An 18,648-nucleotide genomic window follows, 5' to 3' on the forward strand; every position below is an offset into this window, starting at 1 on the left:
GGGCCTCTCACTGTTGTGGCCTCTCCCGTTGCGGAGCACAGGCTCCGGACGCGCAGGCTCAGCGGCCATGGCTCACAGGTCCAGCCGCTCCGCGGCATGTGGGATCTTCCCGGACCGGGGCACGAACCCGCGTCCCCTGCATCGGCAGGCAGACTCTCAACCACTGCGCCACCAGGGAAGCCCCCATTCCACTTTTGTGTGCTGCTTGGAATGCCACCTGGGAGATGGAAGACATACACCACTAGGGTGGGTTACTGATTGCTAGCTCAACTACCAACATTCACCCAACGGTTATTGAGCACGTATCAGATCTCGAGCTGTTCAGAAGACCTTCCAGGTAGACAGATATGGGAAGCACACATTTAAATGTATTAAATTTACCTGATGTGGAAAACGAGCATGACCTGTAATTCGTATACTACAGTGTGTAAACGGGGGACTGTAAAAGGCTTGAAAGAGGCTGGGCTAGTTTAATCGTGAGAATAAGGAACAAGAAGGATCTGCATAAATCAACTATACTCCAATATAAAGTAAAACTTAAATTAAATTTTAAAAAGGCACAGTCCTAAGTGGTCCCCATTTAGTCTCGACGACCATTATTCTCTCGTTCCCTTTTCTGGAGCTGAGGCTCAGAGAGGGTAGGCAATATGCCTTAGGTCACACAGCTCTTCAGTGGCCAATCGTTTCTATCTCCAGATCATCTCAAGCCGCTAAGTTGCATCGCCTCCCTTACTTCCTGACTGAACTCCAAGGCAAGGGTTCTCTACTTTGTTGCCTTAAAATTAAAATTAAAATCAAGGAGAGTCTTGTTCAACCAAGCCAAGAGGATAAACATTCGAAATAGCAATTAGTAGGTAGAAATGTTGCCAGGAAGAGCTATACAAAAGCGCAGAAAGACACCCAAGGGAGTTAACAATGTTGGGGGCGGGGCAGCGGTTGCATGTTGATGGTTAACTGGATCCCCGCCAGCCCTTACCTTCCTCCTTCACCTTCCTGCTCCGCAATTTCTCAGGTTTCTCTAGAGAGCACTCCCCACCTAGAGACAGCCTGAGCCACCACAGGAGGGCACCAGGCCAGGACTGGCAGGCCTAGGGCAGTCGGGCCCTGGGTTGGAAACCATAAATAACCACTTTAATGAAAGCCAGCTTTGGCCAAGAGCCCTGTCATTTCTTAAGAGATTCTGGGCCTCTTATATGGACCTAGTTACTTGAGAAAGGCCTAGCCATAGTATATATAACAATGATGATAATGATATAACAGTTGCCCTTTAGTGAGCATTTACTATGGGCCAAGCCCTGTGTTGAACACTTACAGACACTAACTCATTTAACCCTCGAGCAGCCCTATGAGAGCAAGTGCTATAGTTTCCCCCATTTTCCACAGGAGGCGTCAGGCTCAGAGAGGCTAAGTAACTTGTTCAAGTTCATACAGCTGGTGGGAGCTAGAATTGGAAGCCTGGAGCATCTGGTTCCCGGGCCAGAGCTCTTAATTCCTGTATTTAATAAATGTCTGTTAAAGGAATAAACAGATGAATGAATGGACAAACGTATTAATTCATTTCACTTTACTTTAACAAACATTTATTGAGTGCCCTGTGTCGGCCCCTATGCTAAGCATTGAGGATTCCAATGTTAAACGTTTACACACAGGCACACCCCCCCTTTGTGGCCCCTGCCCATGAGCTCACAAAAGCACTCTCTAGTGCGGCATGATTTCTTCTGGGCAAAAGTAATCTGAGTTTCTTGAACAGCAGTTTTTAATGATGCTGTTAAATTTAACCCAAAGCGGGAGTTGTGCACCGGTGAGCGAAGAGTTTCAAATGAGAAAGTGTCTTTGATTAATCATCGATTCAGCCAGAGAATGGTTACTACCAGAGATGGAGCTGCCACTCCTATCACATTAGCTAGCTCATCTTCCATCTATCATGTCTGTATGCTGTCGAACCCTCCCACGGTACAAAAATTATCTGTACTCTAATGGACAATTATCCCATCCATCATGGTCCTGGTCGTGCTGATTGCTGGCACTCCACTTGCCCACGGAGAAGACTTAACAAGTAGTCACGACCGATGATGCACTGGAAAATTGCTCATTTTTACACATTTCAAATCCACGCCAAATGAATGCCTTTGCAGGCTGCCCTTTAAGCTACATTTGTTTCCATGGCTATATAAGAGCAGGTTATGAATTCTTTACCTGTGTGTGAAATGTGGCCTCTGAATATCTCAAAAACCCTTCTAGGCAACAGCCCTATACATATTAAAAATAACAAGTAAATGAAACACACCTGGGGTAATAGCAGAGGCGCAGGCCCTGTACCTGGGGCTCCGGCGGCTGGTCAATCATGTCGGGGTGATCACAGTCTTGCTTTTCCTTTCCAGGTATTTTGAAGAGAATCCCAGGTTGCTTAGGGTCAAGGTGAGGACTCATGGTGCTGAAAGCAGGGGTTCAGTGGACAGTGAGAGATGCCTGTTAAATTCCCTGGGACTACTCCTGTGCAATTTGAGGGCAGAAATGCCCCCCTCCCCAACCTCCCGCCCCAGGTCTGGTAACACCTTTAGCCTTTGATTACAGTAACCAGCATGCCCAGTACAATCAGAGTCACCGGTTGCCCAAGGCAAAAATCCAAGAGTTGTCTTTCCCACATCCTGATTTCTCACCTCTGTATTCAGCCTGTCACTAAGCCCTGCCAAGCCTACTTTCTAAGCGGACCTCAGATTTGATCCATTTTCTCCATTCCCCCTGCCAGTGCTTTATTTAGTTTAGGACTCCCTCGCCGTCTTCTCTTGCCTTGATTCCTTCAGTAGCTTCCTGGTTCCTCACCTCTCTTTCTCCCCTCGGTGACCATTCTCCCCACAGTGGCCCCAGCGATCTTTCCAAGATGCAGATCAGACCATTTCCCACCCCGTCCTCCACTGAAGTGGTACTGACTTTACAATACCTGAGACCAGAGGCTCCCAAAGTGTGGTCGTGGCGCCAGCAGCAACAGCATCTCTGAAAACCTGTTAGAGTGGGTACTTCTTAGAGACCTACCGAATCCGAAGCTCGGAGTACCACACCCCCTTCCCAATTCGTGTCTGACAAGCCCTCCGGGTGATTCTGATGAGGGCTCAAATTTGAGGCCTCCCACCCTAAAGCCCCGGTTCTCGATTCTGCTTGCTCATTAGAATAAACCCGGGGAGCTTTTAAACATTCCAACGCCTCCCCCACTGGCTTATTAAATCCAAGTCCCTGGGGGTGGGAGCTAGTCATCAGTGTTTTTTCAGAGCTCCCCAGGTGATTTCAGTATGCAGTCAAGGATGAGGACTACTGTTCTCCAGGATGGAGTCCCAACTCCTTAGCTTGGCATTTAAGGCCTATCTCTTTGGTCCTATCTCCCCCTGCTCCTCCTATGCTCCTTCTAGAATCGAGTGATAGGGAATCATTTACAATTCTCTGAGGCCACAGACAGTCTCTTTCTTACCTCTGGGCATTTGCACGCAGCTCTCCCCGGCCCCGGCCCTCCGCCCTCCCCCTCCTCACCTAGCTGACACCTTCTTGTCTACAGCTCAGAAGGCACCTCTACAGAAGACACTTCCCTGACCTCCCCAGTCTGCATTAGATGCCTCTCCCCTGCATCTAGATACTCCCACAGCATCTATATCACAGCACGTTCCCCATCGTCTTGTTATTCTCTGCTTCCCCTACCAGCCTGAGAACAGGGATTATCAGCCTCTAGGACAGTGCCTGGCACACAGTAGATGTCGCAGGCTATTACATATTCTGTGCCCTGTTCCTGGGTTGCCTGTCTGTGCCTTGTCCATGGGGTGAATTTCTACTCCACCTTCAACATACAGCTCAGATATCACATCTTTGCGGAAATCTTTTCGGAATCCCCTGTCTGGGTTAGGGACCCTTCCTCATGTGCATCCCTGAATCCCAGCCCCTAGCACCGTGCCTATTACTGAGCACGTGTCAGGTGCTCAGTAGACATCTGGAGAGTGGATAACTGAATAAAGTGAAGACCCTTTCCTTCTCCATGTCTGCTGCCACCATTGCGGTCCAGACCCCCGTTGCTTTATTGCAATAGTCTCCTGACAAACCACCATCTCTCCTTTCTCCAATCCATCTGTCACACGCCCCCCGACCCCACCACGTGGCTTTCTAAAAACCACAGTCACCATAGCCTTCTCAAACACTTTCAGTGATTCCTCATTGTCTGCAGAGCAGATATCAGAGTGGCATTCAAGGCCCTTCCCAAGAGTGCCTTGTCTTTCCAGTCATGCCTCTCCCCATCCCCCTATATAGGACTGGCTACATCATTGGTGGGTGGGCCCTGGGGCAAAATGAAAACGTGGCGCCCCGTTTTAAAAAATTATTAAGACTTTCAGGACAGCAACAGCAGCACATTCAACGAAGCAGGGGGCCCTTGTGAGTGCAGCGTCCTGTGCTCGGGCACAGGTCTGCCCCTGCATGTAGCCAGCGTGTTAGCCAAATGAACTCACCATTCCCTGAACTGCTGTGTGGCCTCATTTTCTCCATGACGTTGGTCAGGCTGTTCCCAGTCTCCTCTACCCCTGTCACCACTCCAAAGCTCCTCTTGCCCACAGATCCACCCCTTCCCTGTCCTGCAGGGACCTCCTACCATTCCAGACCACAGTAGCTTCTACCACACAGCCTGAGAGCCATGGTTATGGCTGTGTGTAGTCACGTCTCTGTACTGAATTTTAAGCTACTTGAGGGCAGAGACACTCTTTTGTTCATCTTTGTCATTTCTACAGATCGAACACAGCGCTTTGTGCTCATCTCACTCATTGACTGACTCAGGGAAAATATGGCCCAGCCCCAGTAACCGAGTCTGACAATAAAACACTAGACACTGAGAGGCTGACGTGAGTCCCTTGTGATTAGCTGTGTAACACTGAAGGAGTCACTTCCTTCTCGGAGCACTAGCTTTGCCACATCTATAAAAAGATGATACTTCCTCTATTTTCTGCTACTATCTCGTTCTTTGCTAATGTTTTTAAAATCCTCTTGTTTTTTAATGCACCTAAAATGTAAAAAAATACATATTTTATATCACATAATTGCAATATCTCAATCTTGGAGCATCTGATTCTGTTTCTGTTGTTTCTGGCTTCATGGTGTGCTTTGTAATTTTGGGTTATGAGTTCATGTTCGGCCAGACTCTATCCATGGGAATCTGGAACCAGATGGAGGGTGTATTCCTCCAGGAAGAATTTGTGTTTGCTTCTTCCAGGTGCTTCAGGGCACTGGTAAGCCAGCATTACTCTGAGTGAATTGTTTATTCCCAAAGGCAGGAGCTGTGCCTTATTTGTCTATATGACCCAGGCTTAGCTTGTAGATGCCCAACATGGATTTATTGATTGAATGGATGAATGAATAAGGCCTCTATGAGGTTCTTTTGGAAGCCCAATAAGAATTGTAACCTCTGGTGGTAACAAGGGACAGTACGTGCATCAGGAAAATAATTACTAACATTTATTGAGCACTTATTATGTGCTAGGTATCATTCTTACTGCACTGTGTATATTAATTCATTTGATTCTCACTGTAACTCTGTGAGGTAGGTACTATTAATGTCCTCATTTTACAGAGGAGGCACCAGGCTCAGACAGGCTGAGTAACTTGGCTGAGGTCACACAGATAGTGAATGGCAGAACTCAGGTATGAACCCAGAGATACACCCCACCCTGGAGATACATTTAACCACTGTCTTATATTGGAGGAGAGAGCAATAGTCGTGAGAGTAGCAATAGAGTAGAAAATTTCAGTACTGCCAGAGGGACTGCAAGAGTCACACAGGCCACACCAGGTATGGGAGGGGACATGGCATGGTCTTGTACTGTCAGTTAACCTTGTATGTAGCTCCCCACCCCAACTAGAATAGGAGCAGTATGAAGGCAGGAACCATGGTTTACAGCTCTTTGAAATGTTTAATATATATTTGCTGAATGAACAAATGAATTTAAAATTCATTTGAGATTAAACACGTGAATGCTTTAAATAAAGTATTTCACATGTTGCATGTCTGACTGAAATTGGTGATAAAGGTTTCACTTTGCTTTAAAACCTGAAAATGCCTAGATGTGACCATAACACAGCTGGGTATAGCCACACCTTGCATTTGTCTCAGTGTACGGTACTCAGGACCCCCTGGGAAAGAAGGAAGAAACTTGGATTCTGCCTTCATAGGCCCTGAGGCTGTCAGGAACCAAAGGCCACTGTGTTTGTAACCCGTCCCTTTGGCTGCTGTCCAAGTCTAGGAGGGCCTGAAGGAAAGGGGGGCTTTATTTGCTCTTATCCTTGCCAAGGCCAGGAAAGAATTTGAGTGTGGACTCTCAGTAAACACTGAGTCTTCCCTCCAGCACTGGCCTGATGGAATGAAATCCCCAGTCTCCACCAATCTTGGTTCAGTATTTACCTGGGGGTTTGCAGTGAGCCTGGGGACAGGGCTCCAGAATGAAGAGGAATGGAGCTGAGGAGTGAGGGGAGGGCTGTGTGTGTGTGTGTGTGTGTGTGTGTGTGTGTGTGTGTGTGTGTACTGGGTGAGGAATGGCAGGGGTGGGATTGGGCGGTACCGGGACTGCCAGGCAATGAGAGTGAGGTCTGGATGGAGAGCGTTGGAGAAGAAATAACTCCTCAGTACACACTGGTTCCTTTCCAAGGACTCCTCTTTGCTGAAACGACTTGCCTGGTCCCAATCTTAGAAGTCCAGATTGGGCAGTTAGCCACCCAGGTTCCCAACTTGGCTTTCCTTATGGGTGTGCGGCAGGTGTGATTCTTAAGAGGAATGAAGAGAGGCCCTGGGAACAGGAGTTTGCCCCATGACTGTGCTGATATATTCATTGCCTCTATCCTGCCAGGGGGCATACAGCAAGTCCTTCCCTCCCCCACTCCCTGGACAGACCAGGACTCACTGCTAGAAAAGCCCTGGGGCCGTGGTTGCTGAGGAATGTAATATGGGGCCTGTTGGATTTGAGGGGCATGAGGAATATTCAGGTAGCTGGCAAGGTCTGGGCTGGAAAGAGATATAGGAGTTAGAAGCATATAGGTGAGAGTTGAAACTGCCCTGAGGGAGTATGTAGAAAGCAAAGCAGAGGAAGGGGCTTGCAGAGTTATCATGGTCTGTGAGGCGGGAACAGGGCTGGGGAGTCACACAGGTTTGAGGAGCGTTCGTATATTCATCCATCCATCCATTCATTCAACATTTATTGAGCTTTGTGCCACATACAGAGTTTGAAGAGGAAGTTGGGGATTTAAGAGGGAGAAGGGTTAAGGGGGGATCCCTGGGTGGATTCAGATGAAGGAGAAGGGAGGCGCTGAGTGCCTGGGCTCTGTCCTACCAGGAGAGCGCATCTGTTAACACAAAGCTGCATCTGTATCCCAGCCTGCTCCCCTCACCCCCGCAAGACGGGGAGCCACATGGCAGCTTCCTACACCCTGTACCCCCTCCATGTTCTCTCTAGGCACTTAACTGTGGCGCCAGCTACACCCCTACTACTGAGAGCTCAGGCCATCCCCAGGGGCGGGTTGGTGGTTGGGTGTGTGGGTAGGGTTGACACTTTTGAGAAAAAGAGTGGGACGGAGAAGGAGCTGTCTGTGTGTCTGTAATTAGCTCCAGCTGCTGTGGTGCGGCAGCGCGGGGGGGCATGGGGAGTGTGAATGCGTGCGGATGAACCTGTGTGCGTGGTTCCTCATTGCTATCACTCTATTTTTCACCATCTTGTGCGCTGGCTTCGGCCTTGCCGCTCTGCAATCTCTCCTGTCCCTGAGGATCCCGAAGGACAGAGTGTTCCACGCAGGCAGCACCAGCTTGAATCACTAATGCTGCTAAGCAGAAGGACAACAAATATAGACCCCCATATGTCCTGGATACAAGAGCCCCTGCTCTCTCCGTCCACCCCCGCTTCCTGAATGTTTCCTACTGAGTGGAGCCCAGCACTTGAAATTGACAACACCTCGCTTCTGCACAGCCTTCTGGCAAAAGAGCTTTCACAGCTGTCAGGCCATGCCTCCTCAGACAGCTCCAAGGGCCAGCATCTCCCAGGTGAGAACCCTGAGGCCCAGGCAAGCAGGGAGGCTGGCACGGGGTCATCTGGCCAGTTGGTGGCAGAGCTGCATCCAGGACGCAGGTGCCCCGTCCCCAGCAGGGCGCTGCCGAGAGGGCTGCTACCGGGTGGCTTGGGCTGCTGCTCTCTGTGCTCTGGAGAAGCCGGGAGCCCTGACTCCAAGACCTGCCTCGGCAATTGCTGAAAACTAGGACCTCTGGAGCTGAGCCCAGACTAAGCCGTGTGCCTACTGCTGAGCCGGTGCTTATGGGGGCCTTGAACAGGGGTCCAGCATAGCCCCTGCCCTCAAAAACATGACAACCTGAATGGAGAGACTAAGCCGAGACACCAAGTCCAAAGGCAATTCAAGGGCTTCAGTCTTTTCCGCTAACCAGTCTGTTACCAGGGACCATGACGCAGAGACACCTTCTGCGTTCACCTTTCTCCTGCCCCAGCGCTGTGGAATGATGGGTAGCAAGGGCTAAGGGTGAAGGATGGGGAATATGTGGGAAGAAACGAAAAACTAGAGTTTCCGCTGGCTGTCAGGCACAGTGCGGAGTATATATGTTATATATATGGCATTTAAATGATGTCTATAATATATCTTTATACACACACACAAACACATGCATACATAATCAGTTTCCATGGATTAACTCATCGACTTACCTGACTCTCATCCATATAAAGGGTTTAGGACAGTGTCCGGCACTTTGAAAGCACCGAGTAGATGCTAACTATTCTTCCTTCTTATCATTGCCGTCTTCTTTATCATTCTCTGCCTGCATATTATACGCATTATCTCATTTAATCCTTCTAACTCTGGGAGGTTGCAACTATTCTTTTCATCCCCAACTTACAAATGAGGAAACCAATAGTTTATTATATCCAAGTCTGGGGGGTACTGAGAATGCAAATGAGAACCCAATACCTTTGTATTGGTAGCCTTTGGGGACCTCTCCATCTAGCAGGAGGGGCTGGGGCGCACATAAACACTCATGGTCCAACGGTGCTGTGGTCGAGGAACGTAGCAGCGTCACAGGGCCACTGATGGTAAGTGACCTGGTACTGAGAAGTTAGGCAGGCTTCTCAGATGAAGGACATTTGAGCTGGATTTTGAGGGATGGAGGCTTTTGCCAGGAGGGGCCGTGGAGGGACGGGAAGGACATTCCGGGCAGAGGGAGCAGGATTTGCATGAAAGCGCCTGTTCTGGAGGGCGGGACGATGGTTGGTGGGGTGCGGGATTGGCAGCAGCAGAGGGGGCAGAAAAGGTGCTTGGGAGCAGCTTATTCAAGGCTTTGTTGGCCAGGCTGAGAGTTTTGCACCTTGTTCTGTGAGCGATAGGAAGCCGCCAAAGGTTTTTGTGAAGGCGGAGGAGGGACGGGCCAGGAAGACAATTCTTGGAGAGGCTCGAAGCGGGTAGACTGATCGGGAGGCCCTCTCAAGGGTCCTGACGAGAAGTGGCAAGTGCTCTGGCCCAGGACTGTGGCAGTGAGAGCAGAGAGCAGGGGACCAGTCCAGGGACGTGTCAACAGGTAGAGACCGCAGGGCTGGGTGTCATGGAGGGTCCAGGAGAGAGAAAAGGTGACAGTGACCCTGAGCTTCCAGCTCGGGTCCGTGGTGATGCTGTTAACTGAGATGAGATGGGGAGCACAAGACTATTAGCCGGCAGGGGCATGAATGGGGACAGGTGACAAGTTCAGCTGGGACCCATTGGGTTTGGGATGGCGGTGCGACTTGCGAGTGGACATGTCCAGCAGGAAGCGGGGTGGGAGATGGGGCTGAGAGACCACTGGGGCTCAAGTGGCATTAGCTGACCCTGTGGGACCGGATGGAGTGTCTCTTCTCCCGTTCACTCCTCCAGGGCAAGGGCTGGAGACAGAGCCAGGTGAGCCCCAGCATGAAAGGGGCATCATGTGGGGAGGACACCGGCCCAGGGTGGGAAGACACCTTTCTCCCAGCCCCTCCCGGAAACCTTGTCCCTTCCCCTCGGGACCAGTGTCCCCTTTCCAGGGCTGCGCTCCCGCCAGCGAAGGGAGGTGCTCTGTGCGCAGAACTCATGTCACACAGGGGCCGCGAGCCACGGAAAGGACAGTCACTTCGGCGTTGAGTTCTTCAGTGGGGGCGTGTCTTCTAATGAAATCCAGTAAATCAGCCACCGGGGATTTGGGACAGAAAGGACAAATACAAGGGCTACACAGTGACCGCTGGAGCGTTCAGTGCAAACAACTGAGCCTTCAGTGCTGCGGAGCCAGAAGCACATTCACGAGGGCATTTTTAAAGATCCAGTCTGTGCGAACCACCGTGGGTCTCCTAGGAGCCCTAACACTTTAATTAGACCTAGTGGGTCTCATAACCAAATCCCATAATCCCATAAATCTGTAGCAGCAAGTTAGCCACGAGAGTTTCAGTCACACTCTGAATGTAGGAGACCCCAAACTGCCATCTTCTTTCTGAGCCTCCAACCAACAACTCCTCCCGTATAACTATTATCCAGGATGGCCTGGATCTCCTCTGAAACCCTGAGGACGGCTACTGATTCCTGTGTTAAATCCCTGGACCACACCAATAATGGTTCTGAACACTTTACACACATGAACTCATTTATTCCTCATGAATATTATAGATCCTGTTTATGTATATATAATATTAACAGTAACGGTCGTAACAGGTCATGTTTCCGGAGAACTTAATGTAGGCCAGGCATGGTTCTAAACACATTAGACAAAATAACTCCTAATTCCACGTGAACAACACGTGTATCTCTATGGCGATTGTAGCTGGAACGTGCATTTGAGCAAACTCTCGGGCTGAAATAGTTCCAGAACCGCTCTCACTTAAGTCTTTGAGAGGATGGAGGCCTGTCTTCTGATTCTGGAGGTACCCAAAGCGTGCCCAGGGGGCCTTCCTCCCCCTCCCCTTTGCCCAGCAGAGAGTCAGGGAGGGCTAGAATGCAGAGAGCACGCTGAGGGCCTGCCTGCCCAGAAAGCAGAGCTCTTTTCTGCCACCGCACCCCTTAAAGGAGAGTGAATTCTGTATCCTCAGGAGAGGGTGGGGAGGGGGGAAGTGAGGAAGTGGAGGAAAGCCTCTTGAAGCTGCAGCAGCACCCTGAGGCCCAGACAAAGGAGTGTCCTGAGGGAGGGAGGGAGGGTGGGGGAGGGGTGGGGGGCAGTGCATTCGTGGCTCAGCAGCCACAGGATCAGGGAGCCACAGCAGGAGTGGCCGTGGCTAGGTATTGATGCTACAGCGGCAGTGAGCTTTACAGGAACCAGAGACTCCAAAATTTGAGGTGGGACTCCTTTCCTTTTGTTGAGTGCTCGGGGAGCTGCACCCTTCTGAACCCTGCCCGCCCAGAAATGACTCCATCTCACCACTAGGGAATGGGTAGCAAAGCTCAGTCTGCGGTTGGGAAAAGCCGAGAAAAAGATTTCATGAATCCTTAGCTAGCGGTGAATCTGTCTATTTAGTTAGCTGGGGATGGAGTGGATGTAAAAGTAGTGAGAGGAAAGGCTTGGGAATACTCTCATCTAGTGAGGCTGGGAGGCAAAGAAGAGGGCTACTTTAAAGGAATGGTGAGCCCCTCAAAACGCTGGTGGTGTTAGATCTGCACCCATTTTTAGATGATGATTCATACAGCAGAGAGCTGGGATTCTTAATTGTGGCTGATTTTTGTTAAGTACTTACTTTGTACCAGGCACTATGCTGGGCTTTACATGCATCATCTCATTTCACAACGCTCTCTGAGGGATCCTACTAATATCGTGCCCATTTTACAGATGAGGCTGAGATAGGTTATATGACTTGCCCAAGGCCACACAGCTAGTGAGTGGCAGAGCCAGGATTTCAACCCAGGTAGTCTTACTCCGAAACTCTGTTTACTAGGCCCTTGGAAGGACGTAGGGATGTGGGGATGCCTCCCCCTTGGCCTGTGGTTCTGCATGGGCAGCCCCTCTTTGCATCTTACAGCTGTTGGTGAACCAGGTGACTGACTGTATCCATCACGAATCCCCTTGGGTATGAGTTCAACTCTGGTCCCAGATGAAGGAAAAGGTGGGGCAGAGTCTCCACGTCTAGGTCCCTGTGTGATCCCCTCCTTTGAACTGCCCTCCTGGGCTGGAGAAATGCCAGGGTTGAGGAGTCACAGAGTATTTGATCTGTTTGATTCTTTGTACTGAGGCCTCAACATTTTTGAGAGTCCCTAGTTCAGTGGCTCAGGAAACCGAGCCCGAGGCGCCCTTGCACGGAAATCTCCTGTCTCCTGTCCCATGCCAGTAGATGGGATTCTTTCTCCTCCATGTCCCCCATTTCCTTAAGTGGGTCTTTGTTCTATTTACCCAAACCCTGAGTCTCTGCCTTAGTAAGTTGTCTGGTACTTCGTTTTAGCAAGAACTTTCCCTTTCTGTCAACGGACGTTCTTGGTAATTTTGGCGTTGACCCGGGTCCTGCTTCCGGACTCTTGCCCTGAGGCTTATCTTGGTACCTACAATGATCTCATGTTCCTTGCTTCTCTTCTCCCCTCTATCAGAATTTGCTGCCAGGATGGGATGCATCGAGGTGAGGCTTAACAGACTGACCCTCCCAAGAGGCTGGCATTTTAACTGATGCCAAAGCCCCGAGTCAAAGGAATTACGTACTTAAGAATTTTCAAGCCCTTGGGAACGGATAGGGAGAGGGCAGGGGAATGTTCTTAATAATCCCGGAATGCCATAAGGTAGACATCCAGTTCAGGCTACCACCAAGACAGAACCTGGATTATTTTGTTATAATCAGAATCCATCACATAGGACGATCTCCCTCCTCTCACCCACCACTCAAGGCTTTGACTAAACAGTCTTCCAGATACTGAAGTTCTATGATGCAAGCATCATTTATTTTCTCAGAGTTCTTTGGAAGGCGGAGGGCTGAGAAGCTCCGTGAGTTACCAAAGACCACACAAACAGGCAGGAGTCAAAGCAAAACCGAATTCCTCCGGAGACTAGTTTCTTTCTATAGTCTGAGAACCAATCCGATCTCCACCAGAGACAAGGTGAATTTCCTTTTTTCATTTCTCCAGTACTGATGTTAACACTCCTCCTCATATCCTCCTCAGACCCGGCTCTCTTAGCAGAATACACATAAGGAGCTGCTTATTTTGCCAGTCTGAAAAACTGAAGGTAGCCAGCCTTTCTTTTTCTCTGCTAAAGACAATGTCCCTTCTATGGTGCTGTGTGGGAAGAAAAGGGCAAGACCTTCTGACCTCGTTCTGTTCTTATTCATGGCCCAGGAAGTCATTATGAAAGCCCAAAGGGACACTGTTTTTAGTATGGATCCTGGCAGGTTTATCCAGACGACTTTCTGTAAAGGCATTCCTCACCCTCGCCTCCAAACATATCCTGTCCCCTAAGAATGATTTGGTCTTGGTGTTGGGGGAGAAGGGTAGGTAACAGGGCCTGGCTCTGTCATCTGGGGCTCTTTTTTTTTAATTAAAAAAATTTTTTTTGGCTGCGCTGTGTCGCATGCGGGATCTTAGTTCCCCGACCCGGGGAATGAACCCGAGTCCCCTGCTGTGGAAGCGTGGAGTCCTAACCACTGGACTGTCATGGAAGTCCCCATCCGGGGCTCTTTTGAGGGACCTTCGCTAGTCTCCCAAAGAAAGGGCCGAATGTCCCCTCTGGAGCAGTCATTTGAACGGCTTCAGGGACTGACAACCTGGCCAGAGACAGCATCCAGTCTCTCAGGAAAGTGGTAAATAAGAGCATCAGAAATGCTCCTTTCCTGGAGAGCCTGTAGCTATTCTGGCCTCTCTTTCCATCAAAATAGGAAGGCACTGGAAGGGGCCCTCTCCCCGCAGAGCATGGAGCCTCCCCATTGTGGCAGTGTTTCTAACTGGGCTGAGAATCAGCCCGAGCCACACTGCTATTTTCACCATGGAGGAGTGTCTAAATTCTCATTTCGACCGACCCTCCTGCTTACAAGTACCTCTTCCCCCATTTCAACAAATTGCTGCATTAAAAATGGAGAAGCCAGTAGCGGCTGTGCCCTCAATAGTAGCTGTGGTTGCATTTAAGAAATTCAAATGCCGAGGGTGCACTTCTCCCATTAAGTCCAACATGAGACATCAGGTGTGCACAGCACCGCCGAACGGAAGACCCTGAAGGCCGGGTAGAGTTTCTGGTATGCTGGGGGCTTGGGAAAGAACAAAGAGGCACTTTCATTTTCTGAACTAAGAAGCACTTCGGGGGGTGGGGGGAGAGTGTCAGGAATTCTTCCAACGTCATGGGCCTGCCCACACCTGAGTCAGATATTGATGACCTTCTCCAGGCCATGCCCTCCTCTCCCCCTCCCCAAAAGACAGTACGAGTGACAACGAAGCCCGGTACTTACAGGTGCAGAGGATTTTCGGACAGGAAAATGGAGACCGCAGGCTCCTGAATGCCTGCTGAGTGGTTGCATCGGATTAGGAAGTGATGATTGTAAGAATAAGATCTTTGGAAAATCTTGTCGCCCCTCCCCTGGTTGTTTCAGTCCACATCCAAACTCAGACCACCACGCCCCTCCCCAGGACATGTGTCCTTCCTGGCTGCCTGGTGCCTCCATGCCCCTTACCGTGAGGGTGCTGGCAGCCACACTGCCTCTTGGAGCCTCTAGCCCGGCAAGGTAGTCAAGCTCCTGGGATTAGGTTGGCAAGAACGACTGTCCTCCAAACGATCAGCCCAGAGAAAGAGAGAGAGAGAGCGAGCAAACCCGAAAACGGGTCCAGGACGGAGAGCTCCTGGTGCTGAGCATGTCTCTGGCGTATTCCGAAAGTGGCATCCACAGCAGAGAAAGTGTCCCAAAATAGCTCAGGCTGCCAATGCCTCGCTGAAACCTGAGAAAGAATTGCTGAATTCAAAGATCTGGGTCGCCGTGGGTGTGTGATCAAAGTGCGGATTTGTTGGTAGGAGGAACTCAAGCCATGAGCTTAGGAGAGACACGAGGTCACCCAGGGCACGGCCTGCCTTCTCTTTTCCAACTTGGTTAAGTTGGCAGTGGTGTCAGAAAGCTCCCCTGTGCTGAGACAGGGGGCTGGCAAGAGGTCCTAGGGATGCTGTTTTCATTCCCAGGTCTCTGATGCGCTAACAATGTGAAATAGCTGTGCTCTATTTTCTGCATTTCAAACAAGGGAACTGATACTGTGTGAAGGTTTCTTTAAGATATTGCTCCATAACTGATGACATTCCCTTTCCAGTAGATTTTTCATTTCTTTTGGCCTTTGGCATAAGTAAATGTCAGCTCCTAAAACATCAACAGAGAAGAGCAAACAGTAGGGTCTCTGTGATTTCCTTGGGATTTGAGAAATCTCCCCTCCCTGGCTTCTGACTGGATGGTGTCTGTACATTGCTGCCTATGGCACTGGGAAGGATGAGGTCCACCCAGGCACGCTGTCTCATTTTTGTATTTGCTGAGATCTTGGGACATTCTCCTTTAATCAGGTATGTTGAAAATTTTAGGATTGTCTGCAGAGAGTGTGGGTCAGTATGTAGAAAGTTCAGCATATGTCTTCCTTGGATCAGCCTTGGGGTTTAAGACGAGAAAGCACAGCATTTGGTTTCCAGTTCCGGCTCTGCCTGTCTTTTGCTGTGTGATTTGGGGCAAGTCAGTTTTCTGTGCTGGACCTCAGCTTCCTCCTCTGTAAAATGAAGTCAACCATCCCCATCCTAATCCTAATCCAATGGTATGAATAGTGGAGATTAACGCAAAGGGTCACAAGAATGCTACTAGGGGAAGGGCTTGTCACTCTCAGTAAATGGTGGCAGTCTTCAGGTCTTCAAGGGACCCTGACCGGTAGCCACTCGAGTCCTGTATCAACATGTTTACAGTGAGCCTGACATATACCACAGCACTAGGTGCTAGGGGCTTCATGCCTAATGGTCAATATTATTTCCAATTCCAAGCCGTAGGACTTTGGGCCAGTTGCTTAGTGCCCAGGAGTTCAGTTTCCCCATCTGTCAAGTGGGTATACAAATGAATAATACAGGGCCACAATCCTTTATCTGAAACCACTGGGGCTAGATGTGTTTTGGATTTCAGAAGTTTTAGATTTTAGAAAAGCAATACTGTACATATAACATATATAACACACCTTGTGGGATCTGGGGCAAGTATCCTGTGATCGAATACACTAATATTTCTAAGTTGGATAAATGAATAGCAGCCTCATGCCACCTTAGGCCCACTTTGGCCACAAAATGAGCTTGCCACAAAATTTCAGTTTTCAGAATCTTTTGGATGTCAAAAAGCCAGGTAGGGAATTGTGGACAATGAAAGAAGCTAAAGTCTCTTTAGTGCATGCCATGCACCGGGTATGGTTCTAAGTAGTTTATATGCATTAACTGATTTAGTTGGGCCAATAATCCTACGAGGTAGGCATTATTACTATCATCATCATCTCCATTTTACAGATGAAGAAACTGAGGCTCAGAGAGGTTATTTCACTCGTGCAGACTCCCAAAGCCAGTGAGGGGCAGAGCTGGGATTCTAACCTAGACAGTTGGGCCTCAGAATCTGTGCTGTTAACCTAACCACCTTCTCTACCTACTCCGTGGGGTTAAAATGAGGCTTCAAAGGCCCACAGAGGCCAAGCAAGTTACTTTTTACTTGAAAAAGTAAAAGTGGCTTGTGAGTACTGAGCCCACATGGTGAGCCAGTGCCCCATCTACAGGGAGCAGCTTACTCAGCTCCACCTGATTCTTGCCATCTCAGAACCAGGATCCAAGCCTTTCTGTTTTTCCCAGAGAAGCCAGAAATCCAGCTTTATAGGTAACATCTCCTGACTTTCAAATGTTGGCAACTACTTTAAAAAATGGTAAAAACATTGCAGGGGTCAAAAAAAATCCGTCTGCAGTCTGAATCCAGCCTGTGGCCGCCGGTTTGCAAGCTCTGCAATGAGGAAATAGATGCGAAAGTGCTTTGAAAACTTAAAAACGTGTTCTAGACACAGACGGTCTCATTTTTAGGGTTAAGGTTTTTTTTTTTTTTTTTTTCCCTTCACTGTGTCTAGTTTTTTGAAAACTGGTGTTCCTAGACTGATGGAGATGAAAAGTTGGAATTAAATAGAGACTTCAGTGAACTTGAATGCTTCATTCCTTTGGCAGGCTGGATAAATGAGAAGCCTAGGTGTACTGGACGGGCTAAGCCTCAGAATTCCTGCCACACCCACGGGCCCCTTCTAAGGAGTTTCCATCCGCAGACCCTAGCAGAGGGAAGGAGCAGTTCCTTATGAATAGGTGGCTATGTTTGGTGCCCACAGGACCCTGCATCCCCCTGGCAATAGCCGATTGAGCCAGGAGAGGGCATCTGATTCAAAAGCAGTCACTCTATAGGCTGGCAAGTTGCCTAGGAGGGAACCTGGGATGAGAACTTTGCCCAACAAGCACAGTGGTGACTATATTTGGACCAATGAGAGTCTCTTCCTTGGGCAGTTTGAATACCAGATCTAAAAGAGTGAGCGGTTGGCAACAGGGGCAGAAAGCAGGCAGCAGGGCCCATGAATAAGCAGGTCCAGGAGAGATGACTGAGCTTCAGCTAGGTGCCAGACACTTTACACATGTTTTTTGTTTAAAACATTCAAATACCCTGGGAGGTAGGTACTGTTATTATCCCTGTTTTAAAGACAAGATAACTGAGGCGAGGTAACTCAAAGTGCTGGGAGCTGGAACCCAGGTTTGTCTGATGTTAAAATCAGGGTGTACAAACCCCTAAGCCAGCAGTTCTTAAACTCTAGAGGGTTTCAGAATCACTTGGGTCAAAAGGCGGATTCCTCGGCCTCACCCCAGACCTACTGAGTCTGACTCTTTAAACTTGGAGCCCACCTCCCCAGGGCGGCCTGCATTTTAACAGTCCTCCCAGGGGGCGACTCATGCAGAGGGCTTCCCAGCCACACTTCGAGAAATGCAGTTGGATCGAGTATGGCAGGTACTGTAAACTGCTTTGCCTTCCCCTTGAGAAACAAGGTCAAGGTCAACAGACATGGTCAAAGTTCAGTTGCAACTCTTTTGGAAATGGGGTCAATTCTACAAATAAGAGGACATCAGTTTGTCCTCTTTCCTGATCTGGGAAAGTATCCAATGCCACCAGTTACCTGGGGGAAGATGACAGGTCTGAGATGAATGTTCAGCACTTTGTAGAGAAGAACCTACCTGCTCTTCAGCGGGCAGAGCTCACAGCTGCCATATGTTCACTAAGCATTTTCCATGACAAGCACACACTGCAGGAGCTTACTGCATTGGCAACAAAGAACAGGAGAGAAAATGACCAAATGCAGAGACATACATTGTAAACAATGGGATTTTAAAATGTACGCCTACTTCCTAGGCTGAACATACAGGCTCTTGTCAGCCCTAGAATAATTGTGTAAAAATTCCATCTGTGGGGCTTCCCTGGTGGTGCAGTGGTTGAGAGTCTGCCTGCCGATGCAGGGGACGCGGGTTCGTGCCCCGGTCCGGGAAGATCCCACATGCCGCGGAGCAGCTGGGCCCGTGAGCCATCGCCGCTGAGCCTGCGTGTCCGGAGCCTGTGCTCCGCAACAGGAGAGGCCACAACAGTGAGAGGGCCGGGGACCGCCAAAAAAAAAAAATTC

At 49.4% G+C, this 18,648-nt stretch overlaps 1 protein-coding gene across 1 annotated transcript in view; it reads right to left on the minus strand.

Annotated features, from left to right (window-relative positions):
- The window catches only part of AMMECR1 (AMMECR nuclear protein 1), a 226,322-nt gene extending 211,567 nt beyond the window's left edge, over positions 1-14,755 (minus strand). The window contains exons 1-2 of the mRNA XM_007466294.1: positions 14,415-14,755; positions 2,288-2,434 (exon numbers count right to left, since the gene is read on the minus strand). The gene's annotated coding sequence lies outside the window, so the exon portion shown is untranslated. The remainder of the gene's footprint in view (positions 1-2,287; positions 2,435-14,414) is intronic.
- Between the last annotated feature and the right edge of the window lie 3,893 nt (positions 14,756-18,648).

The sequence above is a fragment of the Lipotes vexillifer genome, unplaced genomic scaffold (assembly GCF_000442215.2).
Source record: "Lipotes vexillifer unplaced genomic scaffold, Lipotes_vexillifer_v1.1 scaffold298, whole genome shotgun sequence".
Classification (NCBI taxonomy): Eukaryota; Metazoa; Chordata; class Mammalia; order Artiodactyla; family Lipotidae; genus Lipotes; species Lipotes vexillifer.